This window comes from Dasypus novemcinctus, chromosome 3 (genome assembly GCF_030445035.2).
Source record: "Dasypus novemcinctus isolate mDasNov1 chromosome 3, mDasNov1.1.hap2, whole genome shotgun sequence".
Lineage (NCBI taxonomy): Eukaryota > Metazoa > Chordata > Mammalia > Cingulata > Dasypodidae > Dasypus > Dasypus novemcinctus.
This window is the reverse complement of record NC_080675.1, coordinates 77,429,464-77,447,359: the sequence shown is the minus strand read 5'-3', so window position 1 is coordinate 77,447,359 and position 17,896 is coordinate 77,429,464. Positions and strand designations below refer to the sequence as shown.

The 17,896-nt window shown below is 33.4% G+C and overlaps 1 protein-coding gene across 12 annotated transcripts in view; it reads left to right on the top strand.

The window, feature by feature from the left end:
- MIPOL1 (mirror-image polydactyly 1) overlaps positions 1 to 17,896 on the top strand; it is a 377,520-nt gene that overhangs the window by 115,509 nt on the left and 244,115 nt on the right. The window lies entirely within an intron of this gene.

Here is a 17,896-nt window from a genome sequence, read left to right as displayed (position 1 = left end):
AATCCAATCACAAAAAGGTTGTTTGTTTTGTTGGAAGGGCCTGAACAAACAAGGGGAAATAATGATTACCAGTGGCTCTACCTTTCAACCAGCAGTTCAAATACCACTTATTGTTTTAGCTTTTTGAGAGGAAATACTTCTCCTTTGTATGGAGATAGTCATACATTCATTGCCAGTAGAAACCTACATTTAATTCAAAAAGTCTGTTTTGTAAAATTAATAAGTTTTCATCTGATGATGTAAATGACAAAGGTAATACGTTCCCTGAGAATATTAAAGTGAGATGTTGCCAAAGGTTAAAATTATGAATGACTTACGTATATTTTGGAGTCTGTCTTTATTCACAGGTCTTTGCAAGGAGAAATTATTTTACCATAGCTGAGATTTGTTACAGATATAATCATATCTTTCTCAGTAGGCTGTGATTGCCATAACAGTTTTAGTGTGTTAGAGAAATTTCATAGCATAACAGATATTAAGATTCAGCAACATTCTAGAGATCACGTTTCTATATCAATTTGAATAATTTTAAGAAACAACTATATTTTGTGATTAGTCTGAGATTATAATCATACCTTATAAGTTATTTACACTGATCACAAATGTGAAAGAATTTGATATTTTAGGTTAGAGATCCGATTAAAAAGTCTAGCCTATCTTCAAAATATTACTATGGAAAATAGAACTAAATATCACTGAAAATATAAGCAAAATAACCATTAATAAATACTGCAGCTGAACACTAGATGGTTACTTTTCTGATATTAAAATACCAGAAAGTTCATATTTCTTTTAGTGAGGAAATGTTAGAGTAAGATATTTTAAAGGAAATTAACAGTATGTTGAAAATGAGTATTTCAAATATAAATTTGGAACGATTTGGAAGTTTCTTAAATTTTTTAGAGACAGGTATAAACTAATTGCTAGGATGGTGTTATAAGAAGTACATTTGTTTTAATTTGCGTATTTAATTTAGAGTATGTCTTACAGAAGTAATTTTTAAAATTTGGGTCATCATGACTTACTGAAAATCATGAACTAATATGTTTGCATAGCCTACCTATTTCTTGGAGGGGGAACTCATTTAGTGATAATATTTATTCTACCTTAAACTTTTTTATAATATTGCTAAATATATTATAAATATATAGTTACAGCTTCCTAAATTGATGAAAATAACAGTGCTATACAGTTTCCTTGGAACAAAGCAATATAATTAAATGATGTAGGTCCAACCACTTTGTTACAAATATGACACGAAGTTAAATTTCCCCAAATTTAAAAAATGTATAAATTTTCAAAATATATATTTACTTTTTAATGTTTCAGTTCTGTCTTACAAAAAGGGATTAAAGATCCTTTATTTGTGTTATTAGAGTATTATTGTACTATGTCAAGATGAAAAATATGCAGAATTGTTTAAGAAATCCGTGAAACTACATGAAATTTAATAACTGATTTTTGAAGTGCTCTGGAACTTTTTCATATTTTTTCAAATATGTGCTCAAATAAACTTATCTTCTACCTGATCAGTGCCATGTGCAATTAAAAAACAAAACAACAGGTATGTCCGTACTTTTACAGAAAGAGGAACATTATAGGACTATGATTACATATAATAATGCTTCATTCAGTGTCATGTGAAAGAACAAATAACCACATAAGCATAATTGTTTGTTTCTATCACTGCTTATTTTTGTATTAAAAATAAAAAGTGTATTTACCGAAGTATAGTGTAAACATTCACATGCATAATGTACTTAAGCCAAATATAAATGTTTAAAAAAATCTACTCCAAATGAAAAGAAATACTTGTAAAAATCTCTGAACCAAACATTGGAAATAGCAAATAGGATACAAAAATGTATGTCTATAGAGTTAAAAAATAAAATATTAATTAAAATGTGAGCTACACTAAGGAAATGGGAACCAAAGATTTATATACAAGGATATTATCTCAGTATTAGCTAGCAAGAGGAATCTAATTTAAGTAAAGGATTATTTGGTACTTTTAAGCTGTGAGACATCATGCAATAATTGAAATCCATTTTTAATATTATTTGATAATATTAAAAAAACTTCATTAGTCAATATTAAGTGAAAGAAGTAGGAAGAATTATTGTATTATAATAAATTTTGTTTAGAAGGATATATATATATATTATAAAATGAGAAACAAAGTTTAGTGGACTTTAAGTGTTTTAGCTAACAATTTTTTGCCTTTTTCCGGTTTTCCATAATGAGTTTGGATTAGATTTGGAATTAGAATAAGTAAACATTATTTGTAATAGATGTGATACTGCTTTTTTAAATTACTTCTTATCTAATCTTAAAATAATTCCTGGGCTAAGTTTCAGATATAAAGGCCACAAATCAAAGTTTTATGAAATCCTTGTGAAGGATATGATCAAGTCTCGCTGTAGTTCCTATGCCATTTTTTTCTTATCTTTCAGATTTCCCCCTTGTTTTTATATCTTTATGTGCATAATGTAACTTGCATTATGTATTTACTAGTCCAGCTTGTCTTCACAGCTTATTGTATAATTTATAAGAATAAGAAACCTGTATAGTCAAAACCACATAAAATAAAAGACACCCATTTCTCGAGAAGCAGTTTGAAGCAATGGAAAGAACAAAAGCTATGGAGTCAGATTGATGCAGGTTTAAATCACAAGTTTGACACTGAATATTGACTGTGCCTTTGGGCAAGTTCCTTAATCTCTGCAAGCCTATTTTCCTACATGTAGAATGTGAATATTAGGTAATTCACAAGGTTATTTTAAGAATGAGAGATAACATATACCTAGTAAATAACTGATAAGTTGTAGTGGATATTAAGATCATTTTATTTTTCCTGTTATGATAGTCTTAAACCTTTGATAATGTCATGATTGCCAGAAGTCTTAAAATTTTTTTTGTTTATCTTTTAATTAAAAATTAATGATTTGTTAGATTTTAAAAAGGAAATGAGATGAAATAAAAATTTGAAACAAAGGGTTCAATGGTGAGGAAAATTTTTATTGAGATATATATGTATTAGCATTGATCATCTTACTTAAGTGTGAACCTGAAATAAAGGAGATGGGTCACAAAGAGTTTGGGCTTTAATCCATTGTGTACCTATAATAAATCTTCATGTAGACTATATTCTCCTCTTCAAGCCTGCTTCCATTTCTCCCTGATGATTCTTACATAATGTGACTACTGTCATTCTAATGTGATCTGAGAGTTTGAAACTCATTTGTGTCCTCTATTATGAGAAAATCTCAGATGGCTGGCCCTTTTACCTTCCCCTCCTTTTCTTACATCACACCTTTATCATCATTGTCGTCATTATTTAGTATTTTACAGGAACTACACTAACTTCTGTACAAATGGAGCAAGATATTTATTGAGGGTCTTTTATCTACTAGGCACTGAGTTAGGCACTGAATATACTTCAGTGAATAAGAATGATATCTTAAGTGTTTCTTTTTGGCTATAGTTACTTCTCAATCATAGTAACAGTTGTACGGGGTAGTGGTTAAAAGTTCAAACTTTGGATTCAAACCTTTGTTCTGCTCTTTTCACTACTTGAGCAAATGACAACCTCATTAACTTTGGTTAAAACCTACATTATAGATTGCTGTGGCGTTTAAGTGGGATAATGTTTATGCAGTCCTTAACCCAAAGAAGATGCTCAATAAATGGTATTAAAATTATGATGGTAAGATGTTGATGATAATGTCACCATCGTGTTTTCTCAGACTTCTTGATATAATAGAGGACATGTTCAATGTGTTCATAATAGCTTATTTATATTGGTTTGTTTCACAAAGACTTTACTTGTGTGTCTTTTTAAAAAATAGTTTATTAAACATATTTTAATAATTTGCTCATCACTGTTAGTATTTTTCCTTGATTTTCAGATGTATTTTTTTTTAGAATTTTGAGGAAAGATATTTTTTAAAGGACTACAAAAAAGAAAGGAAAAAAGCATGATAACTAGTTTCTATTTAACATAGGTTAAACTATGTTGCTTTGCTCATTCTCTGTATATTAACATTGGGAAAATTTTTCTTAACATACCCATTTAGGACTTTTTATTGTGTTGAAATTATATGTGGGGATAATATTATTTGATAATTATTAGCTTGTATGATTTTTAAATATTGCAAAATATTTTATAGAAGAACAGCAAAACATTGACTATTTGTCACAGGTATTTCTTCTCACCTAAATAGAGTTATTAAACCATGAATATTTCAAATTTTGGTTTTGTTAAATTGACTATAAAAATAAATTGTATTGGATGACCTGATTTGTACCATTAATTTATTCTTATAGTAGTGATATGGTTGTAACTTTTAAAAAGACCTTGTTCACTTAAACCTTTTCTTTTTCCTAAACAGTCTTAGTGAAAATTGTCTAATGTGAAGGGTAACTCTTTAATTTTTATTATTCTATTACATTTTCAATACACAGCTAATGTTTACATTTCACATGAAAGTGTATTTAAATTGTTTTTCTTATAAGTTACTTTTCTGATATTTAAAATATTGATGTTTCTTTAAAAGCCACACTCTTCTGTTTCTTAAAAACTCACACTATAGTCTCTGCTTTAGATGTTAGTTATTTTCCTTTCTCGCATGTCATCCATTAAAGATTAGTTGTGGAAGGTTGGAGCATGGAGAGATTATGAATGACAGAGCAACTCCTGTAGAATAATAATCAGTTTTTGGTATTTAATGCTGTTTGACTTTTGCAGACACATTTCTTATTAACCTTTGGTACAAAGAGAAATCCAGGTTCCTGATATCTCATGGAGAAGATGAATTTGAGATCCTCTTCCAATTAAATTGAAATAAGGCCAATATTGGGTTTTAGCCAAAAGGACTTCTTAGTTCCTAAGTATTGTGTTTATAAATCAATCAATCTCTCTTTCTCTACCTACATACCTACTTACCTAGCTATTCCTCTTCCTACATTTTATTCATCTATCAATCATCTATCTTAACATATAATTCAATGTTTATATACATAATTGCCTTGCTTTCACTGATGGTACAAGCGTTTAATCTGCTTTTTTTTCTTTACACATAGATTCTTTTCTGTCAGTCCAAATTTAGACTAATATTTTGCAAATACAAAAATATTGCCAAGCCTTTATTATTACAGAATATGCTTGTTTGTTTTTGGTGGTAAGGAGAGGAATTTACTTGATTGTCCAACTGATCAATATATAGGTTCCCTGAAACTTATAATTTTAATTTATCTATAAATTACAGAAAGTTAAAATATAACTTTAAAGAGTAGATATGTAATCCACCATTAGAGCAGATATATTAAGAGATCCAAATGAATGAACATGGAAAAAAATTGTTGTATAGTAGGATATCTTTATGTTGTTAAGAAGATTATTCATTGCTGTATATTATCTCTCACATTCTGTCAACCAGTTCATGATTAAGAAGGCAGAGTGAGTTTTATATGCCAAAAGAATAGAAAATAACATTATTTACTATTAGAAAAAAATATATATATCGGAATCCCACTTTTTGCTTATGTAGTGGGCATTAGTAAAATACGATAACCTTTAATTTAATACATGAATGCCTTAAATTACATTTATTAAGTATATATTATATATTTACATATAAATATATATTTAATTTGGAAGTAAAAAAGGATTCAAGAACATAACTGACAATTTCAGATAAAAACAGAAAGATCTGTCTCTATTAAATATAGTAGGTAATAATATTAATAGGTAGAATGTTGATTATATTACCATCTTTGGCTGCAGAGTCCTATGAATATGAATTGGTATTAATAAGGTCAAATGCTCCGTGAGATAATGCTTGAGGGTAGAGTGTGACCAGTTTTGTTTCCTTCCTCTATAGAAAAGTGTTTATTTTTTTCCCTTCTGGAAAAACAGAACAAAACCTGAATAGAGAAACAATTAAATAACTAACAATTAGAAACTATTTTATTAGGTATGGTTTACGAAGGAATTTAACATGATATTTCAGTTATTTGAGAGTATGTAATGTAATTAATATATTTAAAGCATAAAATGCAAATATAAAAGAAAATGATTTTAATAATTTTTCAAATGTTTGATTATTGACACTACAGGGAAATAATCTTGGAAAAAGGTTAGGTAGCAGTTATATTTCGCAATGTTTTCATATTGATATGTATTAAATTTACATGTAAGTATTCTGTGCTGTAATAAGTCAAGTACCTGTTAAGATTGTATTTCTAAAGTACGTAAAATAATTTATACTGATTTTTATGTGTCAGAGACAAGCATATGTTAAATGTCTGAGTATAAATATAGAGCAGATTTTTTAAAGTGTTCTTATATGGTTTTAGGCTTATTTATACTTAATATATGTATACAGTAATTGAGAGTGTAGAAACAGTTCTTATTTGTATAGATTTGAAACAAACTTAAATTTTGTTAAATTTCCTAATTAATCTTTAAAACTTTTATACTGTCAGGATACATTTATAGCACAGTTACAGAACTAAGTTTGACAGCATATATTGTTTAAAAGGCTGACTTTTAATGTTGTATTCATACTTGCGGAATTTTTTCTGAAGTAATTACCTATGTGTATACGTAAAGATTTGTGTGCACAGATGTTCATTACACTGTTATTTATATGGTGAAAAACTGAGAGCAGTGTAAAATCTAAAATTAGGAACATCTTAGTTGAATAAAATTCCACATACTATTTTATGTTTCTTGAAAAATACTGAAAATATGAGAACATATCCTGTGAATTTTATTTTTATTTTTTTTATTCCCGACCTCCCTGTTCCCCTGATGTCTGCTTTCAATGTCTATTTGCTGTGTATTCTCCTGTGTCTGCTTGTATTCTCATTAGGCAACTCTGGGAACCGATCCTGGGACCTTCCAGAGTGGGAGAGAGTCAGTTATCTCTTTCATCACCATAGCTCCCCTGTTCTGCTATGTCTTCTTTTCTCTCCTCTGTGTCTCTTGTAGCATCATCTCGCTGCACCAGCTCTCCGCGTTGGCTGGCACTCCTGTGCCTGGCAGCTTTCCTGCACGGGACAACATTCCCACACAGGGCAGCACTCCTGGGCGGGGCCACATTCCCCCACGGGCCAGGCACTCTGTGTAGGCCAGCTCGCCACTTGGGCCATCTTGTGCTCACCAGGAGGCTCTGGGGACCGAGCCCTGGACCTCCTATGTTGTAGACAGGAGCCCAGTTGGTTGAGCCACATCGGTTTCCCCTGTGAATTTTAAATATCCACAGAAAGTTAGAAAATTATGCAGTTTGTCTTCTCCGAATTTTTACTTTTTCTTTGTATTAGTGTATTAAGCTATTATTTTTTAATCAGAAAATATATTTTAAAATAGTTATGTGCGCTGCTGAAAATTCAAACCCAGATTTGGATTTGAAAAATATAATAGTATGCTCTGTAGAAGAAATTCTAGAAGGGTAAGTTGAATTCAGTATTGTAATTGTAAAAATAGAAACATCAGATTATTTGAAAGAAATTTGGTTAATTTTCTACTGGTGTAGGGCATTTAGCATCTATGATAAAATTTCCAATTTCAAATGCAACAAACAAGATATTACAATTTTTTAAAGGAAAATTATAAAAAGACATAATGTTTGCGGTCTTAGAATATATGTGGTATCTTTCTAAAACACGTTATTATAATATTTCTTATTTGCAAAGAATCCACTTAGGATCATTATAAATATCTTCAAATGGTTATTGCTCATATAAGCAGTAAGTGTAGATATTCATAGAATCTGAGATCATTTCATATATAGTAAAAGGTCTGTCTTTTGCAAAATTATTGTCTATAGTACATTTGTTGCTTAGAATTTTGGAACATGAGTTGTATTCAGTGATTATTTGATATGTTTCAAATCCTAATGATTTCTTCAGCTTTTTAAATTTACATAATAACCTTGGGGGTGTTAAAAACAGATTCTTTTCCCTGGGAAATATCTATCCAAATTGTTATTTAGAGAATTATGTCCTACTGCTTAAACTAGAATGATTTTCAATATGCTGTCTCACTTCTGTATTTTAAAAATAGTTTGAGAATTGCAGTATATGGGTGTGTCAATAGACTTGTGTTCTACTAAGGAAATATGTACTTTGCCTTTACTCAATGAACTCATACTTGGTATGGTTCAACTTATTCATATTAGTTTTACCTATATTAGAAAACAATTAGCTTATTAAAAAAATTTGAATATTTGGTGGGGAACGGGGGTTATCCTCTCTGAATCTTTCTCATTTGACTAAGAATTATAGGATATTTGATAACCATGTTTAAAAATGGAGATATCCAAATATTATTGTAAACACCCAATGATTTGTTTTACCTACAATATAAGTATTTTACTTGGTTGGCTTACATAGTAGCTAATAATATTTGTTAATGTAATTTAACTGCTGTGAACCTTTACTGAACAAATATTGAAATTTATTCAAGTCAAAGAAAGAGAATCTCTAATGACTTTTGTTAAAGCTTCTATTTAATAGTTAAGGATAAAAGTTTGTATGACATACGAGATGCAATTAACAGTAGATTTTACATTTAATAAAAAGAAAGAAGCATGCGTATTTGCTTTATTCATTCCATCATAATTTGCATTAGAGCTGTGGGTGTTTAATGAGCAAATTCCAACTAAAATGCTATATTGATTTTCTAGTGAACTTTGTAATAGTCATCTACCTTGGAAAAGCTCAGTGTTTACAATTAAATTTTCTTTACTAAAAATGTTTGAGAGTTGCATATTGATCCCTTGAAAGGATCAGGTTTTTCATAACCAACAAATTTCACATATACGATGTTAAAAAATTGTCACTGAATACCTTAATTTTGGAAGAATTTTCTCATTCTTTCTAAAATGTATAACCAGATTATATATATATATATTTTTTTCTTAAATTTAAAAATTAACCTTAGAGTACTCAAAAGATAATTTCTTTTAAATATACATGCTATATACATCTTTAGATTTGAAATAGCACCATTAGAGGAAAAAATGTTTTCTCTTGATCACACAGGACCAAATAAGCCCTCTTTGTTAATCACTTACCTTTAAGCACAGAGATAACTAGACTATTATTAAAGCCCTTGATATTGCTAGTCTTCCCTTTTTTCATCAGGTGATACTGCATATAAAGTGGAACACAGCTTATATTAAATGTCACTTTATAAAGATCTCATCACACTTTACAGAAGTCATTGAAAGTCTATTGGCATTTAAGATTTAGTAATTAGTGTTTTAGTCTTTCAATATAGCAGAATATTTCAAGGCAATACTATATACCTGTTAATCTGTACCAAGAACACTATTTAGCTTCATTTTGCAATCCTATATGGCCCAGTGTAAAAAATTGAGAATATCATGATATTATGTATAAATTAGTGTATGGAATGAGTTCTGAAAATGTTTTTCTTTCAGTTACTATTTCTAATTTTTACATGCCAATAAAATGTAGAATATTAGGAATTTTGAATAGAATATTTACTTTTTAATGATTGTTCCAAATTAATCAAAATTCCATTTCTAATGTGACTAGGAATGAAGTTGAATTGTGATTCTGTGGGTTGATGTTAGTGGAGGAATAGAGCTAACATTTGTTGAGAATCAACTTATTTGGCTGAGGGATTGGCCATATTGTCTAATTAAATTTTCCCTTACAACTATAACTGATGGTATTATATCCATTTTATATACTTGAACTGTGGCAAATGCTTTAAGAAATCATGAGTGCCTAACTTTAGTGCGTTAACACTTTGATCTGAATCAAAGCCCATATTCTTCCCAATACACTGTCTTGCTTTCTCTGAGCTGTTGCTAGTGTTCTTCCTGGGAGGTGATTGTTTAGAAATAGAAGGGAAAAATAAAATTCATTGTTGCATAATTCACATGGGGCTGAAGTTTCTTTCAAACCAGCAGGATGAATTGATTTATGATAGCAGAATAGTATAGTCACATGGTGATAATGAAACTACCTTAAAATAAGAAATAAAACTATGAAAATTGTGCTGTGAAGTACTGGTTCTTCCAAAAGATATGTTCTTAACAAAAATCACTTAAACTTTTCTAAACTGTCAAAAGAAGCATTCAATTTTACGTATACCTGATTGTTTTCAGCACAGTTTATCATATAGTTTGTCAGTTAACCTGTTGATAGAAATTTGACTTGTTTCCAGTTTGACCATTATAAGTATAAATGGTAAAAATATTCATGATCAAATCTTTGTATGACATATGCTTTAATTTCTCTTGGAAAAAATCCAGTCATTTAGTAGGTACATTTAACTTTTTTATTATTATGTTTTATTGTCATATATATTTTTTATTAGAGAAGTTGTGAACTTACAAAACAATCATGAATAATATGCAGAATTCCCATACATCACCCCTCCGCCAGTACCTTGCATTGTTGTGGAACATTTGTTCAGATTATGAGAGAACATCATCAGAGTATCACTACTAATCAAGGTCCATAGCTTACATTCAGTATGTTTTTCCTTATTATTCCCTGATTATTATACCATGTTTTAGTATTATACATTTGTTATAGTTCATGAGAGAACACTCTGTATTGTTAACCAACCAGTCCATTTTCCACCATATGGTTCACTGTGTTATACAGTCCATGCCTTGTACATTCAATTCAAAGTGTACACTCAGTGGCTCTCACTTTCATAAGTATTGTGCAGTCATTGCTACAGTAAATTTTGAATGTTTACCTTAGTCCAAAAGAAAAAACTCGTACTCCCCTGTTTTTGACCCTTAGCGTTGATATAGTCCCTTCTTTCACAATGATGCAAGAACATTACAATATTGCTGTGAACTAGAGGTCGTAAGTTACATTCATTGCTTTTTGCATTCCTCACCATGTTCTTACCACCTTGTAATAGTGACATACGTTTGTTCTAATTCATAGACGAACGTTCTTGTATTTATACTATTAACCATAATCCTCATTCACCTCTGGGTTCGCTATATTTTTTAGTTCCTAGATTATCCTCTAGCTTTCTTTCAGTTGACATTTACATCCCTAAACTACCCCTTTCAGCCACAATCCATTTATAAACCAGCCATGTTAGTTATACTCACTTTAATGTGTTACCATCAACTCTATTTCCACATTTTTATAGTCAAGTTAATTAAAAATTCTACATACATTAAGTATCTACCTGTTCGCAGCCCTCATCTTCACTCCTAGTAACCTATAGTCTAGGTTTTAACTTTGCTTATTCTTTGTATTTAGTTCATATTAATGTGAGGCCATACAATATTTGTCCTTTTGTGTCTGGCTAATTTCATTCAGCATCATGTCCTCAAGATTCATCCACGTTGTCATATGAATCCCAATTTCATTTCATCTTACTGCAGCATAGTGTGACATTGTATGTATATACTATACTTTGTTTATCCATTCCTCCATTGATGGACACTTGGGTTGTATCCATCTTTTGGCAATTGTGAATAATGCTGCTATGAACATCAGTGTGCAAATGTATGTTTTTGTTACTATTTTCATTTCTTCTGGGTATATTCCTAGTAGAAGGATTGCTGGATCATATCACAGTTCTATATTTAGCTTCCTGAGGAACCACCAAATTGTCTTCCACAGAGGCTGCACCATTCTACATTCCCACCAACAATGAAGGAGTGTTCCAATTTCTCCACAAGCTCTCCAGCACTTGTAGTGTCCTGTTTTTTAAATGGGCATTCTGTGAAGTGTGATATATCTCATTGTAGTTTTGAATTGCATTTCCCTAATAACTAGTGATAATTGAACATTTTTTCATGTCCTTTTTTGCCTTTTGTATTTCCTCAGGAGAAATGTCTTTTTGAGACTTTTGCCCATTTTAAAATTGGATTGCTTGCTTTTATTGTTGAATTGTATGATCTCTTTATATACATTGTGAATCAAGCCCTTATTGCATATATGGTTTCCAAAAATTTACTCCCCATTGAGTGGACTGCCTTTTTACCTTCTTGGCAGATTCCTTTGAAGCACAAAAGTTTGAGGAGGTCCTGTTTATCCATGTTTTCTTTCATTGCCTGTGCTTTTGGTATAAGGTTTAAGAAACCACCACCTACCACCAGATCTTGAAGATGCTTCCCTACATTTTCTTGTAGGAGTTTTATGGTTCTAGCTTTTATGTTTAGATCTTTGGTCCATTTTGAATTAATTTGTGTGTAAGGTATGAGATAGGAGTCTTCTTTCTTTCTTTTCAATAGGGATGTCCAGTTTTTCCAGCACAATTAGTTGAATAGACTGTTCTGGCCCAGCTGTTATTGACAGCCTTGTGAAAAATCACTTGACCATAGATGTGAGGGTGTGTTTCTGAACCACTAATTCATTTCCATTGCTCTATATGTCTTATTTTTATGCAAGTACCATGCTTTTTTTTTTTTTTTAAACCACTGTAGCTAGGTAGCTAGGTAATATGGTTTAAAATACAGAAGTGGGAATACTCCCAACTTTGTTCTTCGTTTTTAAAGATGTTTCTGTCTATTCAGGTCCCCTTACCCTTCCAAATAAATTCAATAATTGGGTTTTCCATTTCTTTAAAAAAGGCTGTTGAAATTTTTATCAGGATTGCACTGAATCTGTAAATCAATTTGGGTAGCATTAACATCTTAATGATATTTTGTCTTCCAATTCATGAACATGGAAAGTTATCCATTTATTTAGGTCTTTTTGGATTTGCTTTAGCAATGCATTGTAGTTTTCTGAATACAAGTGCTTTATGTCCTTGGTTAAATTTACTCCTAAATATTTGATTCTTTTAGTCACTTGTAAATGGAATTTTTTTCCAGACTTCCTCCTCAGATTGTTCATTACTACTGTATAGAAACATTACTGATTTTCCATATTATTCTTGTATCCTGCCACTCTGCTGAACTTATTAGCTCTAGTAGCTTTTTTTTGTAGATTTTTCAGGGTTTTCTAGGTATAGGATCATATCAGTGAATAATGAAAGTTTTGCTTCTTCCTCTTAAATTTGGATGTGTGTTTTTTTTTTCTTGCATGTTTGCTTTAGCTGTTAGAACCTCTAGCACTATATTAAACAGCAGCAGTGACAGTGGGTATCCTTGCCTTGTTCCCAATCTCAATGGTAAAACTTTCAGTTTTGCACTATTGAGTACAATGTTACCTGTGGGTTTTTCATATATGCCCTTTATCACATTGAGAGAAATTCCTTCAATTCCTATTTTTGGAATACTTTTTATCATGAAAGGATGCTGAATTTTGTCAAATGCCTTTTGCGCATCAATAGAAATGATCATGTGATTTTTCCCTTTGGTTTATTAATATGATGTATTACACTGGTTGATTTTCTTGTTTTGAATCAAACTTGCATGCCTTGGGTAAAACCCACTTGATCATGATGAATTATTCTTTTATTGTGTTGTTGGAGTCAGTTTGCAAGTATTTTGTTGAGGATTTTTGTATCTATATTCATTAGGGATATAGGTCTGTAATTTCCTTTTTTTGTAATATCTTTATCTTGGTTTTGTATTAGGGTGATATTGACTTCATAGAATGAGCATGGTAACATTATTTCCTGTTCAATGTTCTTTGGAAGAGTTTGAGTAAGCTTGGTATTAAACTTCTTTGAATGCTTGGCAGAATTCACCTGTGAAACCATCTGGTCCTGGGCTTTTCATTTTGGGGAATTGTTTAATGACTGTTTACATTTCTTTACTTTGGTTTGTTGAGCTTTTCAGTTTCTTCTAGTGTCACTGTGTGGTGTTTTTTTTTTTCACTCGTCAATTTCAGCTGCTCTGTCTTCGATATCACTTATTATTTCTTCTGTCATTTCAAGTCTGCTTTTTTATGCCTCTGATGTGTCTTTTGTCTCACCTATTGTATCTTTCATTCCCATGAGCTCTGTTAATTTTCTGTTCAGGATTTCAAATTCTTCTGTGTGCTCACTCAATGTCTTCTTGATGTCATTTATCTCTTTAGTTATATTGCCTTTCAACTTATTAATTTGATTTTGAAAATTTGTGCACATCTTGCTAATTAGTTCTCTCAAGTCTTGTCTCTCTTCTGGGGCTTTGATATATTCCTTTTCTTGAACTGTCTTCCATTTTCTTAGTATAGCTTGTAATTTTTTGCTGATGTGTAGGCCTCTGATTAGGACATAGTTTATTCCAATGCTCAGTTTCTTCTTAGGGATTTAGTGGCAGAAGGCTGTGTGTTACCACTGCTCTTTGATTCTTTGTTCAATCTGGACTGTTAGGGTTATCCCTGCTAGTTGCTCACACCTGGGCTCTGGATCCAATAATTGGTTGCAGACCCACTTCCTAAGACCTTGGGGAGGGAAGCTGTAAAGGCCGGAGCAAGCCTTTCTTATTTTTAATTTTCTCACATGCACTTCCTTGAACTGCCAGCAGTCAGAGCTCTTTGGCAACTCTCAGTTCACTGCCTGGTCTGAGTGTATTTTTTGGGACACTGACTGGATCAATGTGATAGAGCTTCCTGCCTTGAGGCTAAGGGCTTTGTAATTCAAAATTTCTCATAGCCAGTTCTTCAGCCTTATCTGGTGGCCTCTCCCTTTTCCCCAGGTAGGAAATATTTCCACTTTCTCTGAGTCCTCAACAATGAACCCTGGATAATAGGTAAGAAGATTGGGAGGGTTGTATATCTTTAGCCCCTTACTCTCTCCCAAGGCAAACAATGGTGGGGCCCCACCACCTGGAAGGGCTCCTGGGACACAGAGGACCAAATCTGTGGGTCAAATGCTGAGTCAGCTTTAGTCTGTGTCCCTTTCTTTCCCCTTTCCTGGGGCAGTGGATCCCTGGGGCCCTCTCTGTAGCCAGCCCAGAGGCCTGAGAATTCTAAAGTGTCTTTAGTGTGGGGAGGGTCCTGGCAGCAACAGCCACAGTTCTGTCATCGTGATTCCCCTCCTTTGTCCCTTTCTCCTTTAGGTAGGTCCAGCCTTTGCCTGATGTCCTAAACTCTCAATCTTTTCTTTCAGGCTATTTTAGCCTATCCTCTAGCTATTTTTCTGGAGGAGAAGAGTGTCCTGTCTTTCTAGTCCACCATTTCCTGGAAGTCCAGGTTGTTCATATGTTCCTAGGAACTTTTCCATTTTATCTATATTGTCTAGTTTGCTGGCATACAGTTGTTCGTAGTATACTTTATGATCCCTTTTATTTCTTTGGGATCAGTAGTAATGTCCCCAATTCCATTTCTGTTGTCATTTGCGTCTTTTTTTTTTCTTTGTTTTTCTGGTGAATTGCCCCTTTTATTAATATATAATGCCCTTCCTTGTTGCTAATAAAAGCTTTCCTATTAAAGTCTATTTCATCTGATGTAAGTATAGCTATTCCAGCTTTGCGTGTGTGTGTGTGGGGGGAGGGTTCTGTATGCCTGGAATATCCTTTTCTAGCCTTTCAGTCAATTTGTATTATGGGTTTAAAGTAGCTCTCTTGTAGACAGCATATAAATGGTTCATATTTTATTATCCATTCTGCCAGTTTGTGTCTTCTGATTGGGAAGTTTAATCCATTGACATTCAATGTTATTACCATAAAGGCAGTTCTTCACCCATTTTGTCCTTTGGGTTTTGTATGCCATATCTTATTTTTAATCACTCTTTTTAGTTACTTTCACTGATGTCATCTTCATTTCTAGAGTCTCTTCTAAGCCTCTTTCTCTTGCCTTTTCAGGCTGTAGCACAACCTTTAGTATTTCCTGCAGGGCTGGTCTCTTGATTACACACACTCTCAGTTTCTCTTTATCATGTATCTTGGTGTAGGTCTATTTGGATTCATTTAATGGGAGTACACTCTGTTTCTTGGACATGGATATCTGTACCCTGTTGGATTTTTTCCATTCTTTTATCCATTTTTTCCTTCTTTAAGGATTTCCTTCTTTAAGGATTATGGGGGATTTAACCTGGATCCTCCTATCTTGTATATGCAAAGCAGGCACTCAACCACTGAGCTACACCCACTCCCCTCTCTGTTCTTTTCACTCTTGGAGTATCTGTCATGTACTTCTTCAAATCTGCTATTATATGACTCCAGTATATTTTTAATTTCATTTGTTGTACCTTCCTTTTTCGTAAGATCTGCTGTTTTTCTGTATATACTTTCAAATTTTTTTGTGCTCACTCAGTGTCTTCTTATCCTTAGTCTCTTTAGCCATCTCATTGAATTTATTAAGGACATTTGTTTGAACATCTATGATTAGTTGTCTCAACTCTTTTATTTTATGGAGCCTTAGTTTGTTCCTTTGACTAGACCATATCTCCCTGTTTCTTAATATGGATTGTAATTTTTTGTTGCCATCTCTGCATCTGATTTCCCTCATGTATTTATTCTGGGCTCAGGTTCCCTCTTTAGTCTAGGGCTTTCTGTTTGATGGGCTTTGTGCTGCAGTCCTTCTTTGATACTTGATTCAAATTAATTTCAAACTTTATAGCGGCTCATGTTTAGCCAATCTGTATTTTTTAGCTCTTTTTAATTTGTTTTCTTGCCCTTTTCTTGCTGCTAGTGGAGCAGGAGCCGAGGAGATAGAGGCTGAAGCTGCCCTTTTGACCCAGGAACTAGTGAAGCTTCTCCCAACTTTTCCCCCTGCCAGGGGTAGGGATGGAGCCACAGCAGTGTGCAGTAATCCAAGCCTTGTAGGCCAAGACCATCTGTAGTTGCCCAGACAGAATGATGAAGTTCCTTGCCCTTCTTCCCTTGCCTGGAGCAGGAATGGATCTGTAGGTATGGGCAGTAAACTAAGCCGTGTGGGTCAAAACTCTTTTACAGACAGACTGATGAAGCACTGACTCCTCCCCTCCCCTGCCAGGGGTGGGGAGGGAGCCACAGATGTGCTAAAAAATCTAGTCTCTGCAGGTTGAAAGTGACTGCAGTTGCTTGGAGAGGGTGATGGTCCAGTGTCCCTCCTACTGCTCTATCAGGATTGGGGATAAAACCACTGATGTGCCCACTAAGCTAGTCCATGCAGGCTGAAAGCAACTGCAGTTGGCCCTCAGAGGCTGAGGGAGCACTATCCGTCTTCTTCCCTGTTGGGGCAGGTTTAGGTCCACAAATGTATCCACCAGTCTGGTCCATGATGGCCAAAAGCAGCTGCAATTGCTCAGAGAGACTGAGGGAGCACTATCTTTCTCTCTGCTATGACAGGGATGGAGCCACAGATGTTTCTAACAGTCTAGTCAGTGCAGACAGAAAGTGCCTGCAGTTGCCAGATAGGCTGGGGAAAACCAACCCTCTCCTGTCTTATTAGGGGTGGGGATAGAGGCACAGATGTGCAATAATCTAGTCTGTGTGGGCTGAAAGCACCTGCAGTTGTTGGAGAAGGTAAAGAAACACCACTCCCACTCCCGTCCTTTTGGGGGTGGGATTGTAGCTACATAGGTGCCCAAAATTCACAATCTAGTCCATATGGGCCAAAATCGACTACATTTGCCTGGACAGACTGGTACAAGTTCCTCCCTGGTTCCTCCCTGCCAGAGGCTGGAAGAAGCCAGTCCCTACCTTCACTGTGATTTTCAATCAGTTCTGCTTCCCATCATGCTAAGGGCAGAGTTAAAATGGAGACTATTGGCCTCTTTCTGTCTTGGACAGGCTTAAACTTTAGCTTTTCTTAGAATTGGACTTTAGTCATCCAAATTTATGGATCAGTAGCTGAAGTCAGTGCCTGACTTTCTCTTCCTCCTCTGTTTTTTGGAAATTGAGCTTCTAACGCCAGCCAGGGAATAGCTCCTGTGGTATCTAGCTGTGCTAGTGGGGCATGAGCACCAGTCTCCATGGTGTGGAGTACTCTACTTACAAATCTTCATTGCAGATGGGCATCTCATTCAGTTCTTCCAAAGGATGATGCATGATGTTTTTCTGGTTTCCTGGGTCCCCCCAAA